This window comes from Drosophila sulfurigaster, chromosome 2R (genome assembly GCF_023558435.1).
Source record: "Drosophila sulfurigaster albostrigata strain 15112-1811.04 chromosome 2R, ASM2355843v2, whole genome shotgun sequence".
Taxonomy (NCBI): domain Eukaryota; kingdom Metazoa; phylum Arthropoda; class Insecta; order Diptera; family Drosophilidae; genus Drosophila; species Drosophila sulfurigaster.
This window is the reverse complement of record NC_084882.1, coordinates 28503573-28522019: the sequence shown is the minus strand read 5'-3', so window position 1 is coordinate 28522019 and position 18447 is coordinate 28503573. Positions and strand designations below refer to the sequence as shown.

At 37.9% G+C, this 18447-nt stretch overlaps 2 protein-coding genes across 6 annotated transcripts in view; both read right to left on the bottom strand.

Annotated features, from left to right (window-relative positions):
* Positions 1-5001, bottom strand: part of LOC133837428 (uncharacterized) — a 103746-nt gene extending 98745 nt beyond the window's left edge. The window contains exon 1 of the mRNA XM_062268190.1: positions 4965-5001. The gene's annotated coding sequence lies outside the window, so the exon portion shown is untranslated. The remainder of the gene's footprint in view (positions 1-4964) is intronic.
* LOC133837425 (putative uncharacterized protein DDB_G0277255) overlaps positions 1-18447 on the bottom strand; it is a 79908-nt gene that overhangs the window by 20929 nt on the left and 40532 nt on the right. The window lies entirely within an intron of this gene.

Genomic DNA, 18447 nt, shown 5'->3' with positions numbered 1-18447 from the left:
TCAATTTACAAAATATGTAATTTTGTTTTGCAGCGCAACTTGCTGCTGTTGTTTTTAGTTGAACCGGAAGTTGTGCTAAAAATTTTGTTTTTTGATATTTCTTTTCGCTCCCCCCCCCTCCAAGCACCGAAGCCCCCAAGCAAGTTGGCGTCCTGATTACGCAAAAGTGCGTGCAGTGCGTGTGCCTTGGCCAAGCGAAGCTAAGCTGGGCTTGGCAACCTCAAGTGGGGCAAAAGGCGCCACAGCAACAACAACAACAACAGCTACAGCAACTGCTGCTCATTCCGGCGCATAAGTAGAGCGGCATGTTCAAACTTTTTATTTAGCGTTAAAATTGCATTGCAACTTCAGTCGCTGTCGGTTTTGCCTTGCGTTTGCCCATTGCGTTTTTTGAGGCGCTCAAATAAACAGGGTCGTCATCGTTGTTGTCGTTGTTGCTATTGCTGCAGGGGTTGCTGCTGTTGCAGTTGCTGTTGCAGTTACCGTTGACGTCGCACGCACCAAAAAAGGCGAAAAAAAACCAACACACACACACAGAAGAGGTGAATGCACGCGCGGGACTTACGAAACTCAAACTTTAAAGTGCAGCCAACACACCAACACACACACACAGGCGTTGCACACCTGCATTTGGGCTGCGAAAAGTAGAGAAAAAAAAAAAAGCAAGTTACGCATACAAGCACGAAATTCCGAGGGTTGTTGCTCGGTGCTGCCAGCAGCGGTTGCATACAATGCGGCGTACGCAACGCAACGCACGCACAAAATGTCTGCCGGAGGTGTGTGTTAGTGTGTGTGTGTGTGTGTGTGTGGTTAAGCGACACACATTGCGTATGATGACGACGGCCGCAAGGTGGGATTTCAATGCGTCGCCAGCCAGCTTGCCAGAGCTCTGCAGAGTAGCGTTTACATTATGCCAAGCGAACGCCTGAATGTATGCTAAATAGAATTTTCACTTCGTGTTTTTTTTTCCCTCATTCTTCTTCCTCATTCGCATTCTCATTCTTGGCGCTTGCTTGCTGTCGATAGAGGTCTACGTACAGCTATGCATATGAATATGCACACACCATCAAGACACAGACAGATAGACAGATAGAGGAGAGCACACACACACACACACACACACAGTCTTTGCATGCATTCAAGGCGACATGTCAGCTGGGTTTCTGCCCCTTCTAGTGTGTCGTGTGTCAGTCTAGTTGTCTGCTCCTGCTTCTCGGTCTTTCACTCTGTCTGTCGGTCTGTCCGCTGTGTTTGTTTGTTGGTGGCTTGCTATGTGTGTGGCTTTTGTGGCCGCCCTAAAACTAACAGCGAATCAAAGCAAAAATGAAAGTGCGTTTAATCAAAGTGTTAGATGTGCATATTAAATGGCTTCGTTGCTTTAAATCGCTGCCGTATGATTAATATGAAGTTTTGGTTAAGCTGCGAGGGATGAAACCCAACACGAATCAAAAAAGAAGAAAAAAAAAAACCAATTAAACACGCAAACTCATTTAAAAAAACAACAACAAAAAAAGAAGGAAAAAAGCAGAGCAACAACAACACACACATACACATGTTGAGAGACACACGCACATGGAAATGCCATGTGCCATGTGCCATGAGAGACAACCTGAACCAACCCATGAAAAGTGGCAAAAGAAATGCACGAAAAAAAAAATGCAATTATCGATTAATGTACACATTACCGAGTATATATACATATATATATATATATGGCCCATACTCATAGGTGTGTGCGTGTGTGTATCTTTGCCAGATAATCCCTTATGTATAGGTAATTTAAATGTGTATATATAGAGACATATGTATGTATGTAGGCGCTACCTTTGCGTGTATATATAAAAGTCATACACAGACAATTTTTTGGTTTTATTTCCTTTTTTTTCGTTTATTTTTCTCTCTCTGTTTTTTTTTCGATTTTTTTTGTTGCAATTTTAATGCTCATCCTTTAATTTCGTAGGAGGTGCCGTGCATGCATAAGGGGGTGGGACAGCAGGGGGGGGGTGTACTGGGAGAAGGGGGCACTCGTGTCATTTACGCGCGTTACATAAGCAAATTTCAGTAATGATATACATTATGTATTGCCATCGATACAAAATGGCTCTTGTTGCTGCCATTTGCATTATTCTTCTTGCGGCATGCAACGTGCCAACGTGCAACCGTTCCCCTGCCCTTTCCCTTCTCCCACAATTTCGAGTGGTCTGGAGGGGGGAACGACGTCAACTTTTTAGCCACGCTGACATGTCGACAACGACAACTTGACATTTTTTACGGCCTTTAACGTTCTACGTTCTACCTACTACGTTGTGTTGTTTTGCTTTCGGTTTTGGCTTTTCGTTGATTTCCTTTTCATTCTTCACATTATTTTTGTGCCAGTTTGTTAGTTTTGCTTTTCGGTTTGCCAACACACATACACACATATGGCGTAGCATGTAGAGTGCGTGCCTTAATCAAATGTCAAAAGGTGACTGCGAATGCGACTCAAAACGTATGAGTAATATTATTATTATACTAATATCTATGTATGCACATTTTTGTGGGTTTTGTGGAATGCCACGTGCGAATGTCTTTAGAGAATTGTCGAGTATAGGTGTGATCTACATTTTTAGATTAATATCAAACATTACTTAATGCTGAAATTCTGTTCTTCTCTATGAAATTCATTGAGCCTCAAAGTATGCAACAGTTTTTTTAATTCTTTATAATGCTCAACGTAATAGATGAGTAGTAAGGAAAAGATTAATTTGACCAGTATTTGTAGTTCTGCAATATAGATTAATTATGAGTTGAAATACAATGGCATTGTATATATAAATTATGCAGAGAACAAGAAATCATTCTAGCAAGGTGACTTTAATGACTAATGTTTCATTATTATAACTTCCAACAGAAGTCACTAAATTGAACGATATTCAAATAAATATATTGCTTATTTGTATGCTTAAATTAAATGTTGAATAATTCATTTGAAAATATATTCAAATTAAAATTCATTTAGAGTCGAGAAATCATTGTAGATGTCTGAATTGAACTACTTGTTTCTCATTATTAACTTGAAATTAAATGAAATCATGATTAACATGAATGAAAGACACTAAATAAGAAGAGTTGAATATAAGAATATAATATTGTACATATGATAACAAATTCGTTTCGCTTTTTGCTTGACTACAAAGTTTAACATACAAAATAAAAACCTTAATTCAGTAAAGCTTCTGTTTCTTGTGGTATGTACAAATTCATTTTTGCTAGCTACAAGAAGCCCAAGTTTGAATTTAGAATCTAAGCTAGTCACGCATTATAAATCAAGTTCCACATCTCTAGAATGCTTTAGCTCTCTCATGCAAATTCCTAAGCTTTTGCTTTGAAGGTAGCTATACAAACACTGTGCTATATTAGTTAACTGGAGCAGCCCCCAAAAAATTAAGCTAAAGATAAACGAAAAGTGCGCTGCTAAAAATGTTTTGTGGTTGCTGTTGTCGTTGTCGTTTCTCTCGTTATTGTTGTCGTTGTTGTTGTTGTTGTTAGGCCAACACACGCCATTGCATTTTGCATAGCATTTTGAGTTATGTCGAATGTCAACGTACTTGCAACGTGCCTGAGCGGGTGGATTGCAATGCAGAGGCCGAAGCAGAGCCAGAGATGAAGGCGGTGGCAAAACGCAGGCGGTAGTTAGTTAGTTAAAGGACAACTTTGTTGCTTTTTAGTCCTTGTTGTTCGCTGTTTACTGTTGTTGCAGTTGGCGTCACATATCCTGGCAAATCGGTTAGCGAGCAAAAAAAACGGCAAGCCAAAAACGAGAAAAGCCAAAAGGAAAAGCCAAGTTTCAAAAGCCAAAAGTGAAGCAAAAGAAATGAGTTTCACTAAAAAAAAGTAAGCAGTGGTTGAAAGAGCGAACAGAATGCAATGAAAACGGGCAAGTGAAAACTCTAAACTGTGAACTGTGAACTGTGAACGCGCGTTGCAAGTTTGCAACTTGCTAGTCGCCTGTGCGTTTCGCTTCTCTTCTTTCGCTCGTTTTTTTTAAGGGGCTTGTTAAATGTTGTGTGTGCAATGAAAAGGACATGCGACTGGCTGCCGTCGTTTGGGGGCAACTCGCTGTCAATGTGCTCGACTCTCTGTGTGTGTGTTTGTGTGTGGAGTTAGTGAAACGCTTTCGGCCAAATTGTCCACCACTTGCATTGCAATGCAATGCATTGCAAGGCGGTGGCAGTGTTGAAATGTAAATGAATTGCACAAAATGCAAGGACATACGCAGCACTCACACTCACACTCACACACACACACACTGGGATGCATCCAATGCTGTCACTAAATGGGCCTCTGCTTGTCACCTTCTTGCCCTTCCCCCTCTGCTCGATCCTGCGCTCATAAGCAACCCTTTTTTTGCAAAACTAAAACGCAACCTACCCCAAAAAAAGCAAAAAAAAAGAAGCAAAACCTGGCAATTTACATACTGACAACATCAATACACACACTCACATACTTAGTTGCAGTTGTGTGTGTGTGTGCTTAGAACAGTTTTTGTGTGTCACTTTGGCATAGAAATTGTCGTCGTCATCGCTTGACGCGAGGCGAGACGAGACGTGGCGAAGTGAAGGGAGGGGGCAAAAGGCATATGGAAAATTAGAAGCAGCAAATAAATTCGATTGCCTTGCTCGGCGCTTTTTCGTTTCATTTCGCTTCGCTTCGTCTCGTTTCGACTCGTCTTGCATCGGCTCAACTCACGTAGTTGTTGTTGTTGTTGCAGTCGCTCTTGCTGTTGTTGTTGTTGTTTGTGTGTGTGTGTGTTTTGGTTGGTGTGGGAGTCCCTCTCGGTTTTTGTCGAAATGTGTATGTTTCGGGTGCGAGAGCTGTCGTCTTGTTGTCTCGCTCTAATGCGCTTTGCCATGCACTTTTGGGCCTGCTTGCAATTTGATTGGTTGGCCAGCCGAGTTTTTCGGCCAAAAATATTTGAACAGCACTCACTGTTGTTGTTGTTGTTGCTGCTGCTGTTGTTGTTGTTCGATTGCATTTGATTGCATGTTTGCTCAGCACTTGAAGTATCTGTGCTGCAATTGGTGGGTTTCACGACTCGTTTAGAGAGAAGTAACAAAACACAAAATACGAAATACAAAAAAAACATAAAGGAAATTGCCCGAAATTGCCCTCAAGCAAGTAATTGATGTTCGCTCTAACTAATTCCAACTCGTTAGAGACTAAAAAGGGACTTTGCGCTATTCGCTACTATTCGCACTAATTACAAGTGTGAGATTGCTGATTGATGGGTAATTACCCCAATAGAGCAACAACAAAAAGTTCTACATACTTCAGCGTCGCGCTGCAGTAGCAGTTATCCCATCAAAATGTCATAGTTAGTGGCATATTGCACGATAAATTGGAATCTACTTGACTTGCTTATAGTTTTGCACTCTATTATTATTTTGTATGCATATAGCTGGTTATTTCTTAGTAATCGCTTGAGATAGATATGTGCTTAGAATGCTGACTAACTGGACATTGTCAAAGGGTGAATGGTAGTAAACTGTTTAAAAAGAATTTACTAAATTATAAATGTAGAAAAAGTGCTAAAAAGTTCTATGATCAAAGAATATATGAAATTCTTAATAGTCAAAATGTATCCAATATATTTTTAAAAGGTTTCCTAACATATATGTATATTTTTTAATATATATCTGGTTATTTCTTGGTAATCGCTTGATATAGATATGTGTTTAAAAAGCTGTCTAAAATTCACGAAATTATAAATGCGCCTAAAAGTTTGGCAACACAAAAATGAATTTGTAATATACCTAATAATAATACATATATTTGTTTAACAGGTTTTTTTTTATAATATATAATTTTTCACTCTATTATTATAACTAACTGGTTATTTCTTGGTAATCATTTAAAAGCTGTCAAACTGTAGGAGTAAAATTCTCTTAAAAAACGATTGAAAATATATCTGATCTAATCTGATTTGTCAATTGATAGTCGTTGCATTAAATAACTATAAAATTGTATAATGCTAAAACCCCACGAGTTTCATCATCAGCATTGTGTAACTGTTTGAATAATTAAAATCAAATTAAATCATGACTCTGTACAAGCTCAAATTTTTACTTGAATTTCTCAATAGAAAAATGTGTCATCTAAAATTAATCGAATTATGAAATTAAAATTAAATCATGACTTACAAAAAACAAATGCCACAATTTTCAAGGGAAAATGAATCACGTAAAATGTAAATCAGAATTAAATTATGAATCTGCAAACACTATAGTTATTTTTCTAAATATATAATAAAAATATAAAATGAATAATCAGAATTAAATAAAATCTTTTATTTCACATTTTCACTCAGTCTCACTCTCTCTGTATGCAGTTGATTGAACTGAAAAATTTGTCGCCGGATATTTTATTTATTTACACCTCAGCTGTGTAATATTTCTTTACAGTCAAGCGTATCTAAATATCATCATTGCATTTCCCATTTCCCCATTCCCATTTCCCCATTCTTTGCCACCCAATTTAACGGCTCTATAAAAAAGTCAACCAAATATATTTTGCATAGACTCGATGCGCGAAAAAAAATGGTGACTATAAAAACTAGTTTTTAATATACATATAAATAAAGTCGGGTAAAATTGGCAGCATAATAAAAGCAGGCAGAGACAGCAGCAGCAGCAGCTTGCACAATTTATTGAAATGTAAAATGCAGAGAAATGCAATTTCCGTGGAAAAGCACCAAACTGCACGGTGGCAATAAAATGAATGCAACTGACAACAAGAACAACAGAAAATAAAACAGGAGCAGCAGGGAAAAACTAGACAATTGCCAAAGAGCAAAAGTCAACAACAACTGAAAAAAATAAAAGATAGAAACGCAGCAGGAGCAGCTGCAACAGGCGGTTGCATGTGTGTGTGTGAGGTCGTAAAAAAGTGAAGCTGCATGCAACAGGCGGCCCGAAAGTAGGCAACACCGAAAACAAACAAAAACAACAAGGACTAAATAACTAAACAAAAGCTAAACCAATTCATGCGCTCATTCATTCATTGAATTCGCAAATTCAATTTAGTCGGCAACAGGCGAAATAGAGCGAGAGAGAGAGAGAGAGTAAGAGTGAGAGAGAAGTTGACGATTGTTAACTGCAATAACGATGCGCAATAAAACGAAGCGTGGCAACAACAGATGAGCTGCCAGCCAGCCAGACAGACAGACAGAAGGAGAGACGGCATCAAAATTTTATTCATGGATTTAGTTGAATTTACAATGAATGGGTTTTTGGCTTAGATGGGGGCAGGCAGGCAGGCAGCAAATGGGGCAGCCAGACAGCGATGCCACTAAACGGCAAATGGTACGAAAAACGAGCAAATGATGACATATCTACAACAACACAGCCAGCTGGTATTTTAATTTAAACTCCAACAAGTGGCAGTAAACTATTTTTCATGAGAGCACATTTAAATTTTGCCGCACCCTTCGCCTGCCGCAATGTGGCTGCTGCCCAGGAGTTGCTGCTGTAGTTGCTGGCTGTTGGCTGCTGGCTGCTCGTCTGGCACACTCGACACGGACATAAATGGGGCCGTCGTCAGTGAGTGAATGAATGAAGCTGCAGCAGCCACAAAAAGACAGACAGACACGACTCAACGCAACTCAACTCAACTCGACTCGCAACACGACACACATACAGACAGAAGGACGGACGGACGGACGGCAGTTTGGTTAGTTGACTGGCATTTAACAGGAGTCTTGTTTTTGACAGCAACCTAAACAGAGTTACCCAAAACCGAAAAGCGAACAGGAGGCTGCACCCACTTGATGATGGGCAAGTGTGAAACCAATTAGGGCCACTTAAGTGTGCACTTCAAATGGACACGTCGTAGAGGCACACACACACACACACACACCAACTCCCCTTTTCCACCGTCAACAATTCATCTAAAAACAAGTTGCAACACACAAAAACGAGACGAAAACTTCATCAAAATGATTGCCATATGAGTACTAAGTACGTTACGTATACGCAGCGTGAAACAAAGCGCACAACAAAAGCCAAGTGCTTCGCCAGACAATGTGGCAAGGGGAGCAGCAGGAAAACCAAAAGTCAACTGGCCAAAAAGCAGGCAACACGAAAAAAAAACCAACCAACGAGTGTTGAGTGATGCAACTAATTGCTTCAGGCAAATGCCCACGACTCGGTTCACTCCATCTCCCTCTCCCTCTCTCTTTATGTGTGTGTGTGTCTCTTTCTCTGGGCGGCAACAGGAGCAGCCCTCAATCCAATGAAAGGATAATTGCGCGGATTGCGCACAGATCGCCTTAATCCTTTTAGGCCAGCCTCGTCATGGACCACGCTGCAGTTGTGCGTTTTTTTTCCTTTTTGGCGCCCGCGCGTTTAATGCATCGTCCACTTGATTGCATTGCAGCCGCTGAGAAGAGACTAACGAAAAAAAAAAGAAGGAACGAAGCGAGAAAAATGTACAACACAACGCGGCATGGCCAACAGTCAATCTTTTTTTTCGCGCTGCTGTTGCTGTTTGCATACAACAGCCACAATACACAGCAACACCTCGACACTTTCGAGTGTGTGCGTTGTGTGTGTGTAAGTGAGTATGTGTGTGTGTTATCCTGACGCGGCAGGCAACTGGCACATCAGAGTCGCGTTTTTTGTGTCTGTTGCGTGTTGAAGATTCTTTTTTTACGCGCCTCTTCTCATCGCTTTGTTTCTCTCCTCAACTGGCAGCAACTCTGATTGTCTGTGATTTGTGAATGCAAACGCGATACCCAGCGAAAAAAGTGCGAGAATTGCCAGCATCAACTGTCAAATGTTTTGCTGCATTTGATCCAATGAAAATCACACACACGCTGCCAGTTAGACAGTGATTATGGCATTCAATTTTAGCTTTTTTTTCGGTCTGAATTTAGTTCTTTTGGGGGCTAGATTAGTTGAATTGATTTGTGGGATTTGAACTAGATATTTTGCCTTTACTTTTACTAATTATTATCAACATTTCAGAGGCATTTGCATTTGGATTTTACAGTTTAAATTGAGTTCTTTTTGTGCTGAATTAGTTGAATTGATATGTGAGATTTGATCTGGATTTTTGTCTTTTATAATCATTCATTTTTATTTGTTACGATTTTAGAGTTCTTTTGGTACTTGATAAGTTAAATTGATTTGTAAGATTTGAACTAGATTTATTGTGAGATTTTTTGTGATATATTTTGATGTTTTACTTTTGTGAGAACTAAACTAGATTTCTTGCCTTTAATTTTACTTTCAATTATCAATCTTAAATAAACATTCATTTTAATCTTTAGTTGTTACAGTTCTTTATAGTTTTAGATGCTAGATTTGATGAATTGATTTATGACAATTTTACTAGATTTGTTGTGATAAATAAATTAGATTTTTGCCTTTACACTTGCTCCATTTTAACAATCTTTTATAATCATTTAATAGAATTAAATAGCTTGTAAGCTTAACCAATTAAGAATGCTAACTGAAAGGTTGCTTGTCCGTAGGTTAAAGGTGCTCAACTTGTATCTCAAATGCAGCTGATAAAATTAAGCGAAATAAACTTGAGTTTTTGTGATTTGCAATGAATGCAATTTCAAGCTAAAGCAACAGCTTCTAGACTTATTTAACAATAATTTGATTGTCTTTGGAACCATATATTTTTGCAGTCATTCAATGCCAACTTTTGTGTGTTATTGTTATTGGCATTCTCTTTAAAAATTCGCATTTGTCGCGTTAATTTTCAATTACTTAAGAATGCATTCTGCGGCCACTTCGAATGAAAGCGCACGATTTGTATACGTGAATATTGTGCTACACATTATACATTATACATTATATAAACAGTTGACGAAAAAAGCAAAAGCAAAAATCAAATCAAAAGCTGCTACACAAAACCTTGAATCAATTGATACGAAATGTACAAATTCTAACAAGAAAAGCAGCAACAACAAATAAATGAGAGAAGAAAAAAATAAAAAACCGGACAAAGCGCCGCAGTAAATTAGAATTAGAATTGAACTTGTTGTGCCATATTTGGTTACAATTTCAGTGCTTAATTCCGCAAACGTCAAACGATGCGAGTTTGTGAGAGGGAGGGCGAGAGTCGAATGAAGGCGTGGCAAATGGGTGTGCGAGTGTGTGTGTGTGTGTGTGAGTTTTGGAAGCACGAGCACAAGCACAAGCTCAAGGGTGCGGGGCCTAAGGCTTGGCAACGACGTGTCGCATTCGACTTGTACAATTTCTAGCTAAGTATTTTCATTTATTTACTTTTCTGCATTGCACAAATAATAATTGCGAATGTAGATATGAATACGAGTGCATTTATTCAAATTGCCAGCTCATTGAGGTTGCTGTTGTGGTTGTTGTTCTTGTTTGTGTTGCAGTACAAAATATGCTTATTAATTAAAAGCGATTAATTTATGTCTAATTGCCGTGTGTAAAAGTTCTCAGCAGTCCAGTTTTTTTTTTACCCTGCAGCCACTTGATCAAAACGACGGTCTATACTATATAGCATTGCACTTAGCTGACCTTTCGATGAGAGTTCGTAATGTGCGAATTTGAATTTACAATACTGCTAAATACTGTTTCGCATTTAAATATTTCATTTAGTTGGCGAACAACACAAATTATCTAGCTGCAATTATTATAATTAAATATATCGATTTGGCTGCTATTATTTCTCAACTACTTTCGAGTATTCTTTAGCGTTTCAAATTGTCATTTCTATGGCATATTTCGTGCTACGTAATGCGACTTGCATTGATCTTGAACTTCTAGAAATCTAAATCGAATGCAACAACATGAAAAATATCAATCACAAAATTAACGAATGCCATGCACAAAGCATACTCTGTGTAATATGCTTTAACAGTTGCTTGTATGTATCTGTGTGTGAGCTAAGGCATGCATGAAAGTCAATTGGGTGTGTGAGCTGCCTGTTGAGCAGAAGCAGAAGCAAAAATATAATATAATACTTTTAGTATGAAATTTGAAGTACATTTTAATGAATTATTTGTTTGATAGAAAGTTCCGACAGCTGCCTTCATTAAAAAAATGCCAGCTAAAAAGGTGATAGATTATTCTGTGACTTTATACCCGCTAAGCAAAGAGTAGAAAGGGTATTATAAGTTTGTGTCTTCGTCATATTCGGTATATTTTAGTACTTGTTTCAGTATATTAAAATTTGGTAATTTAAAAAAAATATATAACCGTAATAAAGTAATAGTGTACCCATATACCAAATATAGTATTCAGTATATTTTCAATATATTAATTTGGTATATTTTAATAAAAAAATATAACTGTAATAATGTTATAGTGTATTCATATACAAAATGTAGCATTCGGTACATTTCTGTATTTTTAGTATATTATTTTAGTATATCCAAATACCAAATATAACATTCGTTAGATTTTAGTATTTTGTTTATATCAATTCGGAATATATTAATACAAAATGTAACTGTAATACAGCACTCGGTATATTTTAGTATTTTATTCAGTATATAATTTTGATATATTTTAAGTACAATAACGCACTGTATTGCTTTTTTTTGAATATGTGTAGCGGGTATGTCACAGCTGAGCTCACTCGACTATAGCTTTCTTCCGTGTTTTTTTTGTAAGAGATTACAAGTTCAAGTGAAAATCAAAGTTGCGTTTGTAATTCGAGTGAATTTTAATGGGCGAGCGGTACTATCTCATTTCATCAATTAAAAATAATTAAACTAGCATTTGCTAGCTTTACAAAATTAATTTTTGCTCATTTTCTATGCATGACTTTCTGATACTATTTTCCATTAAAGCTCAACAGTAAAAAGGGGATTCGAAGTGCATCAACCGCAGCTCCAGGGCCAGCTGCTTGAACCTCTGCCCCAATCTGTGGCTCTCAGTCTCAGTCTCAGTCTCAGTCTCAGTCTGTGCTACGTCTTCATTGCAATGTGTATCATTTGCATCTACATGATGATTTTTTATGCATTTTTTCGCATATTTGATTACACATGCGCCTCTTTTGACAGCTTTTCTCTAAGCCGCCGTCTCACACACACTTCTCTCTTTTTCTCTCTGTCTCTTTCTATTCTCTGCGTTTGTTTGTTCGTTTAGTGAGCCCATTTTTTGTACATTCATTTTTTCTTTTCTTTTTATTTTTTCGTTGCTTATTGACGTTTCTACTTATTTAGTGTATTTTGCGCATTTTCGTACATGCTGAAAATTCTCTAATTCTTTGGAGGGAAACTTGTTTTTTGTTGCTGTCCCGCTCTGTCTGCCTGTCTTGCAGTCTGTGACCGATTGGCTTTGTTGCTTATTTTCATTAACAAGCCTCTATGTGTACAACAGTAACTCTCTGTGTGTGCATATGTGTGTATGTGTGTCTAATGTCTGTGGCAAAATTCGCTAAACAAACAAATTTTACTGTTAAGAGAAACAGCAACAAAACTTGTATGCATTTCGGGGTGTTAATTGTGTTGCACTTTGCCAAAGCTTTAAAGTTTCATTCGCAGTTGCAATTTCAGTTCAAGTCGAAGCCAATTTTGTTGTCGTTGTTGCTGTAGTTTAAACTAAGGCGTGCATTGTATTTCATTTTATTTACGACGCGACGTTTTATTGCAATTTGTTGTAAATTTAGTTCTACCAAATTTGGAGCCGCACAAAGCGATGTCGCCCACGTTTCGTTCTCTGTCAATTTGTGTTTTTTTTTGGAGCTGGGGCGCCTGACATTTTGCCTTTTGTGCGGGGGAAAAGGCCTTCTAAATGTGTAGATATATGAATATATGTCAAAAGAGAGACATAAAAGCAGGCTAAATGCAATTTGGAGTGCTCTAATCAATTAGTCAGTTTGGTTTTAACCGCATTACGCTTGCGCTGTCAAAGCAAAGCACAAAAAAAAAAAAGGAGAATGCCTAATTAATAAAAAGCCTTGTGGCAGAGACAAAGGTAATCATAAAACAAAAAGAATTAAAAAAAATACAAGGAAACACCACTTAGAAGCTACTAATTCAGTTTAGATATATACATATATGTAATGTATATAGTAAAGTATAGTATAGAGAGAGAGAGAGTAGGCATAGGCAACACAACGCACTTAACCAAATCGAATTCCCCATTAAAGAATTGCAACCTGCCTAACCCCTAACCATGTTGATGAGAACTAACCTATACGATGGAAAATGAAAGAAATTGTAATAATGCGGTTGGGACATGCGTGGCTTGTGATGGGGTAGGCCCAGCTACTATCTACAATACTATATAGCTAGCTAGCTAGCTGGGCTCTCTAAATAGGCCTCTGTAATATAATTACATGCGAGTGAGCCCAGAGAATGAACACAGCAAAACAGCATGCAACGAAGAATTATTAAAGAAGCGCAAAGAGCATAAACAGCTAAAAAGAAACACACACACACACACACACACACACACACAACTGACAGATAGATTGTCAGCGGGGGCCAAAATGCAAAAAAATAAAAAAAAAATGAACAGAAAACAAAAGGGAAGACATAATGAAATTCACTTGTCCATTATGCACTGCAATTATATTCTAGAGACGTACCTTTGGCCAGCCAGAGTTGCCACAGCATGTTTTTTGTTTTTTGTGTAAATTGGCGCATGTCGACGCGTTTTTAAATGCAATTAATTTGCAATGCATTAGAGCGCTTAGAGTTAAGTTGCGTTCCCTCATGTGCAATTCTAATTGCCAATCTCAAGAGAGAGAGAATTTTGCACACATTTTGTCAACGATGAAATTAAAAAGTGTCGGGAATAATGGATATCTTTTAGTATAACACTGAACACAAAAAGTATCTCAGAAATAGTGTGGAATTTATAAAGAAAGATAGCTCAAGGTATTAGCAACTTTTCTCAATACAAATAACTCAAATATACCAAAGTATCTCAAAAAGCAGCTAAAGACATCAGGAACACGATATGATTTTAGCATAATTCTCAAACATTTAACATCAGGAAAAAATTATCTCAAATATAAGCAAGTAAAAATGTATAAAGAAAAGCCTTTCGAGACAACAAAAAAGTATCTCAAATACACAAAAAGAAAAGCAGTTCAAGACACCAACTCTAAAGATAATTCCCAAACATTTGAACACAAAAAGCAACTCAAATGTACAAAAACAAAGTGTCGCAGCTATTTTTTAAGCTAGCGAGCAAATTTATAAAGAAAAGCAGCCAGCAACAAACAAAAAAAGTATCTGTAAGATACGAAAAGTAGCTCCGAGATACATTAGCAAGAACAAGAAAAACGGCGACGTAAAATCAAATCGCAGCGAATATAAATTGCAGTTGAGTTTTCAAGGTTTTCCAGTTCATGGTTTTTAGCGTCTCGCACTTTTGTGTGTGTGCGAGTGTGTGTACGAGTGTGTGTGTGTGTGTGTGACAAGGCGACGGTCGCGCAATACAACAATAGCAACAACAACAATGATTTCTGCTGGCGTCTGCGTCGGCGTCGGCGTCGCTCTTGTCATAGGCGCTTAGACACACGTGAGTTATTGTTGTTGCTGCTGTTGCTGTTGCTATTTCTATTGCTGCGGTTGACTTGCTGTTATCGTTGTTGTTGCTATTGTTGTTGTTGCGGCTGGGCGCTCCCGCATAGTCTAGCTGCTGGCTTTTTTTTTTTATTTCTATTTTAAATTATTTTAATTTATTTGCCATGCACTTTTTTAGTTTTCGTTGCTGTTTTGTTTCATCTAAATTATGCAAATGTTTTACGTGAATTTTATTTAAGATTTCATTGATGAACAAGGAACCAAACCGATTGAAATGTAACCTTGCAGACACAGCTGCCAATTGAGTATTGTTTGCTCTGTTCGAAGATTTCTTTCTCAATCTCAATGCAACCTTCCTTTGCTAGCCAGAGCCAGACAAACGAAATCGCAAATAAAATAGATGCAATTTCTCATATTTACTTTTTTATTATTCCCGTTATCAGTTATTGCTTGACTGTGGCTCTGTTGCCAAGCAGACGAAGGTTACACAGTGTTTAAACTGGCCAGCACATCATTGTGTCCGTCTCTCTGTCTCTCTGTCTGTGTGTCCTGTATCCTCTATCTGTATCTGTATCTGTGCATATTGGCACGTCATGTCTCTGTCTAGGAAGAAGTGGGCACAAACTTCAAGATTGCCATGGCTGACTGGCATTTTCCTCACCATTAGCAAAAATGCCATTGAAAATAAATATTGCGCCAAGATGAAACAGGGGACTGAGACAGGATATTCCGGCCAAGGAGCGTGTAAATAAATATGTCTGCCAGCAATTCACAAACGTTTCCGTTCGTCTTCGTCTAACTAGTTAAACTGTTATTATTTGTACGTAATGCGCTTTATAAGTACTCGCTGCAGATCTCTGCGCACACCTAGACAATGCCATTTGAGGCTTACGGGGAAACTTTAAATACAAAAACTTTTCGATTACAAAAGACTACAGCGTACATTTCCATTAGTTGCCAGCAGATGTGCTCACTGCTATAAAGTTGAAATATTGAAGGGATCTTAAACAAATAAACAAGCTAAAGTATTTTGCTAGCTTAATAGTTTAAATAATCGAACAAGCTGCTAAATATATATTGTATTAAAAGAAGATTCTTTATTAATTTTATATTTACTTGTATCAAAAAAAATTTTTTGCAATATTACATTCGTATATTTTCCTCATCAAAAATTGCGTTATATTTACTCGAGGTAATAAAGACTTCAATTTATTGGCAGTATTTTGAACAATTTTTGTATTATTTTGCGTCAACTAAATATTGTGCTATGAAAATTACAAAAATGTGTGATTTATTAAATTGTTTCAAATGTAAAATATGTAGTAATAAAATTACTAAAATGAATGAGATAAAGAATTGTTTAAAATTTGTGTTCATCAACTAGAAATGTTAAAATAAATGTGTTAGAAGAATTGCGAAAATATCTGAACTAAATATTTCTTTAAAATTTGTTTCTATTGATTTAAAATATTGAGAAAATTGTTATTAATTAAATATTGTTTACTATTTACTTGAATTTTATTTTTACTGTCAACGAAAAAAAAGTTGGACAAAATGGAAAAAAATATGATAAAAGTCGTACTAATAAAATTTCTGATTGAAAACGTTGCTTAAAATGTCTGAAAAAAATGTCATAAATACTTTTTTGCAAAAATTCAATCATTGAATTTTTTTCGGTATTTTCTATTTGCGTTTTTTTTGCTGTTTGCATAGTTCGATTTGCGTTTGGTTGTTGTCGCTTCGTGTTTGAATCTGAATGTGCAAATTCATTTGCGTTTGTTTAGCACATTTTCTACGCGAATGCATTTCAAACGCGGCTTCGAATCGACATGGATCGAATAGACGGGTCGGGACTTGTCTCTGACTTTGGATCGCGGACTGACCATGTAAATGTGTCAAAAATTTTGTCACCAATATTCTGAGTCTCTCTCTGTGTGTGTGTGTTTATTTGTTCAATTGTTCACTTGACCGTTTTTTGTGTTGTGTTGTTTTTTCAGCTTCAAGCGTGACAAATTTCATTACAAGTGCATTCGATTATAAGCAGCTCTATACACAGACGGACAGACAGACAGAGAGACATTACTCATACGCCCCGTTGTGGGTAGAACGAAAAAAAATGGGGTTGGCAATTCGTGTAATTAAACTATGTGAAGCATTTGATAAGCGCCCCAGCAATTAGAGCTATTGAGACGCTCCGTTTATCCCTGGAAGTCAGCTTAGCGAAAATATGACAATAAAGCGCCAAGGGGCGATAACAGTGAGGCAGCGTACAGTGAGGCCACGCTACAGCGAACGCTACAGCTGCAACGATGGCGTTGGGCAAATGTTTGCCAAAGCGCGCCACGGGAAACTCAATATGGTTTTGTGTGTACCTGCCACACAAAATGGCCACGCGCTGCGTTTCAATTTTTTTCGCACAACAAATTTTTCTCTCTCTCTCTTTTTATCGTTTGTTTTATTTTTGTTGGCATTGTTGTTTGTTATGGCTGGCTTTTGTTGCAGCAGCAACAGCAGCAACGAGCTGAACTATGAATGCAATTTCGTAAATTATTTTCCTTTTAAGTAATTATTAAGGTGTGGTCCGGCTGCTTCGCTGGCAGTTTTCCACGTCTTCGACGTTGCATCGTCAGTCAGTCTCGCAGTCAGTTTCGCAGTCAGTTTAACAGTTTACCAAACACAACAAAAGCCACATTGTTTTTGCTTTTATTGTTAATACATTTTGTTTACTATTTTGCAACTACTACTATTTTGAGTTATTCATCCATTATGCGCCATTTAACTAATAACAGGGCTGCCTTCGACTTCGACTTCGACTGCTGACTTTGCCAGTTTTGCACTCATCAGTCACTTGCGCATTCACTCACTCATTCGCTCGCACTCACTCATTTAGTCAGTCATGCACTCATTCAGTAGTCAGTTTAGTCGTTTATTAAGTCACTCGAGTCATTCATTTCAGTTTTGAAGCGACTTTTGCGCCTTTGCGTTATCCTTTGGCTTTCCATCAAAAGTCATCATAAATTTTGTGGGTGTTACCCTCAAGAGCCGACGGCTTTACGATGGCACTTAATGCCAACCAATACTGTTAATTATTTGAGCAGCAATGAAGACCTCAGGCTAAGCCCCAAATTATCAACTCAGCTACCTGTTTTCACTGTTTTAAGTTTCTTATTTTTAGTTTGGCACACGACAACAAATTGATCAGTGTCTGATTTCTAACAACAAAAGCGGGCAGCAGCAGCAAATCGCCACTTTAGGCCGACAACATGAATGGCAAATTACAAAACAGTTAAGTAGCAAAACAGCCAAACACTATTAACAACAACACAAACAGTGTAACAACAGCAACAACAACAATCAAAGCGTACAAATTTGCTGTAATACAACAACAATTACATTAAAACGCGACCATAAACGTGCAGTGCTCAAGTTGGACTTGGCTTGGCCAAAATGAAGCCACGAATGCGGCATAAACACTGAGACGATGAGGCAGGCAGCCAGCATCAAGAGTGAGAGCAAGAGCCAGAGCAACAGAAGTTGAGGCAGTGGCAGGCGCTACCAAAGTCATTCCACACCTTGTAAAATCAACAAAAAGGCAGCCAAGAAGCAGATAAACTAGGTAGACTGCGAGAGAAGATGACAGAGCGAGCAAGAAAGAGAGAGAGAGAGAGATGGTGTTGCAGGCGTGCAATTTGCAGCCGCAGCCTAGAAAAATAATTGCATGTGGATGCCAGGGCAGCGGCGGCAACAGGGAATGGAAAATGGGAATGGGCCTAAGCCGCGTCATTCATGACGACGACGACGACGACGCGGCATTTGCTGCAAGTGCAAGTGCAGCTGTAACATAAACATGCAACCAGCAACAACAACAACAACAATAACAGCAACTGCTGCTGAGATGCAGATGCATTTAACGTCATTGTTGTTGCTGTTGCTGTTGTTGTAGT